Genomic DNA, 8229 nt, shown 5'->3' on the forward strand with positions numbered 1-8229 from the left:
TCCCGCGCCGACTTATCCCTCGTTGGCGCTCTCGCTGCATCCTTGAATTGGGCGGGTAGCAGGTATACTCTCGCGCAGCCTCCCTCGGAACCAGAGAATGAGCCCACACCACCGCCGAGCACCCAATCCTTATACCAGACTGCGGGAGAATGACAGAGATGCCATACATCCCCGAATTGCTCGAATTGAAGGAATACCCCCTCGCGACCTCAGAACCTCCACAACCACCTTCAGAACCAGAGCAGGAGCCAATACAATGAGCCACCACAACCTCCCTCAGGACCAGAGCATGAGCCAACACGAACTGCGGGAGAATGACCGAGAAGCTGTGGCTTTGAAGCGCCATGTTCCAGTTACCAAGAAGGGCAGTAAATGCCGAAAGGACTCGACTGCCATGAACCATCACCTGCGACCTTAAATGCTGCACGCTGCTACACCTAATACAAATCCTCCTGGTATACGTGGCTCGTCCGGGCGTACACATGCCCTTATGACGAGCCACGGACCTGCTATGCCATATAACCACCCGCATCCGGGAGACACCCCCTATTTGTTTCTGCAAAAAAAATGATGCAATTAAATGCTTGTAAAGTTGGGTTACCAACATTTATATTATGTAGTAAAGTTTATTATGTGATGTACTATTGTCTTTTAGTAATAAAAATTCTAGAGTTGAAGGAAGGGACAATCAACATATCATGATGCCTTTGGGAGGGGAAAAACATGACGAGGGAGGAAAAGGTGCAAGGGGGGTGGGAGAAATCCTAGCCTTTCTTGAATAAATAGTATTTTCCTTTGATATGTCGATGTGATGTTATATTAATATCGATTTTCATGATTTCACCCTCCATCATATGTTGTATTCAATTTTATGTATATAAATGAATGATAGCTCTAATATATTAGGTTATATTTTATTATAATAAACATTCCTACTTGCTTGAAAAGGTTGACAATGGTCTATTTGTTTCCTCGTGTGCAGGTAGAAAGTGTTAGGAGATGTAGCATTGGCTCGCTAGAGCTACAACAATGAGATTACGTAAGGATAACATTTAGGAAAAGGGTATGTACCATGACTCCTCTTCTCATAGCATGGACTTAGATTGAATTCAATAGATCTAGAGGGATTTTGTGTAGTGATCTATCATCCCCTTTATCTTTGATCTCATTTGATCAAAGAGTGGATCTTTTTGTCTGTAGGAAGAATTTTCTAACAATTGGACAATATGAAGGATCCAAGAATGAAACCATGGGTATTTTTGTCTCAGTATAATTTGTTTTCTTTGCAGCTTATGGTAGTGAGTAAGAAGAATCTAAAGTATATAACAGTTGTCTTTGTGAACTTATAAGGGTTAAGAGCATTGACCACTTGATTTAATAAAATACCATGAAAATTTGTGTTATAAACTATGTTGTGTATTTACTTATATTTTTGTAGTGTGATATTCATCACTTTCATTGTGTAACTCTTATTTTGCAAGTTCTTAGTCTATATGACTATCTAATCCATGATATTCTAATGACAAAAATGAGTTTCATTATGACTGACTTAAAAGAATTTTGAAATAAATTTTTAAATTCCCCTGAAAGCTCCCCTAAAAAAGCTTAAAAACACACCATTCCTAAAAATAAAGTAAAATACTCTATTTCCTTTTCTAATAATAATAATTCTTCCAAATCTCATTAATATTTTTTAACACTAAATATAAACAAAAACAATTAAAATAAATACATACTATCTTTGTAATTAAATTAATTACTAAACTCATCCAAAATGTTCTTACCATTAACAAATTTACATAAAATTTATAAATATTCTTTCGATTAACAAATTTACATAAAAATTATTATATATAATATTTTATGACTTAATTATTTTAAACACCTTCTTATTTATTTTATTTATTAAATTTTTAATAATCTTATCACTTTCCTTTCCACCATTTTTAAATTTAAATTTAAAATTAAAAAACTATATATAATTTGGTTCTCTTTACTTAACATTCATAATTTGATTCTGTTAATTATAATACTAAATTTATTAGTATAATATATCTTACTACCATTAAAATATTGTAAATCACAACCAACATTTAGGTCAATAAAATAATAAAATGGATGAAAATATAAACATTTCCAATTCCTGATTTTTATAAATAAGATACATTTATTTGAAAAAAAAAAAAAAAAAACCTTTAATTGCGGTATGTTTTTCCAGCCATCTTATGTAAACAAAGCATCCGCCGAACTAAACATTTAGTATATGTCCCATTACTCGCTTCATAAATGACGCTCTAATAAACTAATGTTAAAGCGGTCACTGAAATCTCTCTTATTTGAAGTGCAGATATTGCATTACCAAGGTACCAACTCACTAATGGAATCATCGGGGTTAGAAGCAGGAGTCGGAGTGTGGGCGGATGACACAGAAGATGTGGTTGCATTTCACGATACAAAACTGCTTATTTTGGAAATTTGGGAAACGTAGGAACTCACAAAATCAGGCCTGGTGGGATCCGGTAAGGACGTCACTGAATCAGTTAAAAGCATCAAATTGACTGTAGACATCAGTGGGCGAAGATGGGATTCGGGTTGTGTACACAAAAGACCAACCTGAATGCATCTCAAAGCTAGCGCCTCATCGCACGTTTCAATTATCAATGGATCAATCAGTTGCACAATATTTCCTTCATCGTATAATCTCCATACCTGCATCAACAAAACGGGTTCGTCATATCCACAAGATGGACTGTAAAATCCGTTATAGCGTACTCCCCTAAACGGTTTATAGATTAACTAAACAACATGATATAGTTAAAGTAGATATGCAATATAGTTCGGGATACAACGGAAACAATATCTCACCCATCCCAAAAGAATCTGCATTTCTGGTGACAAACTGTAATCCGTGTTCTTTCTTCCTGTCATAATTTCAAGGAGAAGAACGCCAAAGCTATAGACATCAGCTTTTACAGATAATTGTCCCTGCATAGCATACTCTGGTGGCATATACCCGCTACACATCCAATGCACAATGTCAAATATTGCATAATAAATTATTTGCATAGCAAACTGTGGTTGTATATCTTAGAAAGTAAAAGCTTCACCGAAAATGCAAGTCTCCAAAGACAATACAATGATGGCGTCAATTACTGTCGATTCTCTTGAAACGAAATCAGCGGAGAGTAAAACATATGCATTGACAGTGTATGGGAGTGATGATTGTATTGGAATCTTACTAAGTTCCAGCAACTCTTGTGCTGACGTGAGTTTCGTCTTCAGGGAAAAGTTTCGCTAACCCGAAATCTGCTATTTTTGGATTCAGTTGTTCGTCCAACAACACATTGCTTGCTTTAATGTCCCGATGAATAATCCGCAGTGGAGAATCCTGGTGAAGATAGAGAAGCCCACGAGCTACTCCCATTATGATGTTGTAACGCTTCTGCCAATCAAGCGTTTTTCGTTTGTTTGGATCTGTATCGTGAATGAGCTTTAATTACATGCATTCTTGGAACATTAATGTTCATGGGCATTTACAAAGATAATAAAATGGAGGCCTTCACTCACCAAATAGGATTTTATCAAGGCTCTTATTGGGTAAATACTCATAAACAAGCAACCTTTCTGACCCCTCTGCGCAACCGCCTAGTAGATTCACAAGATTTTTGTGTTGGATTTTGGCCACAAGTTTTATTTCATTCAGAAATTCTTTTCTTCCTTGCATAGATTTTAAAGACAGCTTTTTCACTGCTATTTCTGTTCCATGCTGAGTAATTCCCTGTGAGATTCAAACCAAAATTGCTGTATGAAACATTTTAAAAGTATTTAAGCTTAATTTTGTTGCAAAAAACTTTTTTATCAAGTTAGTAATCTACGTCGAACCGTCGTGGCTGCATTAGAGCACACTGCATATTTTCATTAATTTAAGATTGTAAAAATGACTTCTTGTAGCTTTGTTAGTCGATATATATTACCTTGTATACAGGGCCAAAGCCTCCCTCTCCGAGCTTAGCTTGTTATCATCATGAAAGTTTCTCGTAGCATCTACTAATGTTTCCATTGTAAATACCATTTGTCGATTATGACTGAACAATGTGCTCTCGTCGTAATGATCTACACAATGAAAACACAGTTAAAAGTTATATTATAAAACACAACATGGTTTTTTAAAGGGGAGAAATATAAAACACAACATGGTTTTTTAAAGGGGAGAAATATTCTGGACGCTGTGGCAAACACACAAGAAAGCCTATTTGCTATGCATTCCAAAAAAAGTGAAGCTGTCATTTTCAAAATTGATCTCCGCAAGGCTTACGACTGCCTGATTGGGGGTTTATCAGGTGCTTACTTGCAAAGATTGGATTGAGAGCTAATATGATAAACTGGATCATGGCGTGTGTCGAGAAGGTTAACTATGCTATAATTGTTAATGGGATCCCATCCCCTTTCTTTCTTGCTGCCAGGGGTCTTCGCCAAGGCTGCCCTTTGTCGCCACTCTTGTTCATCTTGGCAATGAATTCGTTAAGCCTCCACATCAATAAGGCTGTAAAAGAAAATAGGTGCCGCCCACTAAAAATTTGCAAAAATAACTTCATCTCGCACAATTTATTTGTAGATGATATTCTTATCTTTGGAATGCTATGCAGACTCTCCTGGTTATGTTTTCATGACATTTTAGTGAAGTTTCAAAAAGCTACAGGTTTGCAGATAAACAAATCAAAATCGACAATCTTCCATAATGATGTCAATCTGGAAGCTGTTGAATGGTTATCATCTCTATTTGAAATAGAAGCAAAATCCATCAAGCTCGGAATTAAATATTTGGGTTTCCATCTAAAAGCAAAAGGATATACAAAACAGGACTGGCAATGGCTGCTGGACAATTATTATAAAAAGATTTCACTATGGGAATACAAATGTCTATCATTGGCAGGGAAAGTGATCTTGGCACAATCAGTCCTATCTCAGCTGGCAGTTTATTGGGCTCACCTGTTTTTTCTACCCGCTAGTATCATTCAAAAAATGAATAAGCTTACTGCAAATTTTATATGGGGTGGACAATCAAAGAAAAGCAAATTTCATCTGTCCAAACTTTCTGATATTTCTTTGCCAAAGAATAGTGGTGGATGGGGCCTGCTAGACTTATGGACTTTCAGCAAAGCACTTTTATGTAAATCATTGTGGAGGGGGATCTAAGGAGAGGGTCCATGGAGCATCACAATTCAGAAGAAATATATGGGCAGCAAGAATATCGTGCACTGGTACAGGTTGGGAAGGATTGGCTCCACTCATGGATCAGCAATATGGATGAGCTTCCGCAAGATAGAAGGTTACTTTCTCAGGAATCTAGCATGGTGTTTCCAAACTGGTTGCAAGATTCTCATTGGAAAAGATTGTTTTATGAGTGGTCAAGAGGAAATTATTGTGCGTGAAGCTTTGATAAATTTCTTTCATGGAAAAGGTTTCTTTCATTGGGATAAATTAATCTCAGATTGGCATGGTCCAATTCCTTTATGGAAAGAGGCAGAAAATATGGGGATGCCGGATTCTTTGTCCCAAATATGGAGAAATATCAGAGTTAGCTTGAGAAACAGCGGCATCTTTCGCTCTTCAGAAGCGGACTTTCTTATTTGGAGGTTTTCAAAAGGCATCAATCTGATTCGTGTAAAGGACATCTACCAGAATATGATTAGTTTAAAGGATGCTTTGCCCAATCCTATATTCCCATCTGTTTTTTGGAAAACTGGTTGCCCTCCAAAAATGACTTATTTCTCATGGCTGACTTTCCACAATAAAAATTTATCTTGGGAGAACTTGAAAAAGCGGGGATGGAGTGGACCAAGCTTATGTCTTTTTTGTAAGTCTGCTGAGGAAAGCAACTGTCACATGTTCTGGAGCTGTCAGAGGACCCAGTTTTTTTGGCAATCTTTGGAAAAGGCCTATGGAATCCCACATGTTTCTCATTCCTCAACAAAAGAAGCTTTTCTCTGGTGGAGCTCCCAAAAGGAATCTTGGAGGCCGTTAATTATTATCACCCTATGGTATATATGGAGATGGAGAAACAATGTTATTTTCAACAACAGGATAGAGTCGTTTCTAGAAATTCTAACACATATAGTTTCCCTCTATGATTCCTTACCTGAAAAGCCCTTCAGGGAGAAAAAAGATGATCCTAAAGAACAAACTCATGCTCACATAATGCTTCCAAGAGCGTATTTTGATGGAGCCGCGTAGAATGGTTCATGTGGTTGTGGAGTGAAGATTATAATAGATGATAACATTCAATACCTCATCCATTGAAATGGGGGTATGGGCACAAACAGTAAAGCTGAGGCATCGGCTCTTGTAGGCCTTCTTAATTTTTGTTTTTTTCTCAACATTCAGGCTGTCACTATCTTTGGTGACTCCAAAGTCATGGTGGATTTTGTTTTGGGGAAAAATAACATCTACAAACCTCATCTGCTTGGATGGATGGACAGAATTAGGTTCTTCTGGAGAAGGATGGAGGGATGCTCCATTCACCATATAAACAAGGCTCAAAATCAGCAAGCAGACTCTTTGTCAAAGGAGGGTCTTCATTCAGATCCAGGCTTCTGGTATATGAAGGTAATGTCTGAAGGGGAAGTCTTCCATATTCAGGACTTTTCCTTTCCCGGTTTTTAAATCTCAATTTACTCAGGTTTGCATTATCTTTTACTCCTCTTTCTTTTTCCCTGTTTCTCAAATTTCGACTATGAAAGGTTGATGTATAATCGGTGTATTTTGGGGAAGCCAGTGTTTCTCCTTCTGCTTATCAATTGCCTCATTTGTCTATCAGAAGTGTAATATTTTTACATCTAGCTGGTAGCTCTTTGGACTGTCTTTCTTTCATGGAAATCTTTTTCCATCAGCTGAGATTATGCTTCCCATATCTCCTAGTTTCTATGCGCTCAGTTCTATATTTTGCCATATGCAGAATTACTATGTCAATGTACTGATCTATCTTTATATATCTTATATAATACAATCTTGCTTTTTTCATCCTGAAAAATTCAATTTTATAATTTTTTTAAGCATGAAAATGATCGGTAGAGTTTTACTCTGCCATAGGCCAGAAAATATAATAATTAAAAGCAATTGTAAAATTAAGTTGTATAAATACATAATATAAATATATTCCTAAATCATCTCAATAATAATAGGATGAAGAATGGTTTTAAATTTAACTTTTTATTTAATTTAATTTAATAATTATTTTGGAATATTATTTGTCATATCCTCACTATGAACTACATGTTTTGGTAATAATTTTTATAATCATTATTAATTAAAATTAATATAACCATTATCAATTAAACTACCTCAAATAAATAAAATTAATAATAATAACTAACCTTTACTAAACTATAAAATTTAGAAAAACAAAAAACAATAATTGAAATTCTTTAATGTTAAAATAAATTTATAATAAACTTTAATTTTATTTAGATTTTTCTTTACCAATATCTCCGAAAAGTTTGAACAAGGGACCAAACTAGAAAAGTGGGAAGATAGATTTGATAAGCAAACGGCATAAATCGCGCATTTCATTTACCGGAGACTTACTATTAAAAGAACAATTGTGGCTAATAATTTAATTCGGCAAACTGTGCTAATCTGCATTATATATATATATATAATTTTCATTCTTAAGTCAGTTAATATGTACGCTTAAATCAACTCTATATATATATTGATTTCAATAAATATGTCTATAAAAAAAAAAAATTAATAATAAAAATTTAATTTTATAAAAAATTATAACATTTTTATTTAAAAAAAAAAAAAACTGAAGTTTAATTAAATTTAAAATAATTAAATTGATTTTTCCTAAATATATTCTAGGATTATAATAGATAAAGGCTTTGTGATTTGTCAATTGAGACTACCCCGGTGACTGGGAGGAACATCCTACGCACCCACCCAGGTGAGAATGTGGCTGACATAGCTGAGCACAATATCTTTGTCCAGAAACCAGTGGTTTCACCACTAGACCGCAGCAACAGAAGAAAGTTTATCAGGCCGTCAAGCCTATAGAATCCATGAAAAGTGACAGGAAGAAGCAGGAGACGCAACAACAGAGAGTCTCAGGCGATCATAGAATCCATGAAAACTGACAGGAATAAGCAAGAGACACATCAACAGAGAAAGTCTCAGTTAATCAGGCCATCAGGCTTACAATATCGGAGAAAACTGAGAGAAAGAAGCAAG

General features: G+C 35.4%; 1 pseudogene across 1 annotated transcript; it reads right to left on the reverse strand.

Annotated features, from left to right (window-relative positions):
* Window positions 1–2190: 2190 nt before the first annotated feature.
* On the reverse strand, window positions 2191–4075 carry LOC149174826 (cysteine-rich receptor-like protein kinase 43; annotated as a pseudogene). The gene is made up of 5 exons (XR_016257945.1): window positions 3975–4075; window positions 3568–3778; window positions 3240–3474; window positions 2866–3016; window positions 2191–2709 (listed from the first exon to the last, which is right to left on the reverse strand). The product of XR_016257945.1 is annotated as a cysteine-rich receptor-like protein kinase 43 (transcript).
* Window positions 4076–8229: the final 4154 nt, after the last annotated feature.

The sequence above is a fragment of the Pinus tabuliformis genome, chromosome 4_1, assembly GCF_031772625.1.
Source record: "Pinus tabuliformis cultivar Carrire ecotype Pingquan chromosome 4_1, CPIR1, whole genome shotgun sequence".
NCBI classification, from domain to species: Eukaryota; Viridiplantae; Streptophyta; class Pinopsida; order Pinales; family Pinaceae; genus Pinus; species Pinus tabuliformis.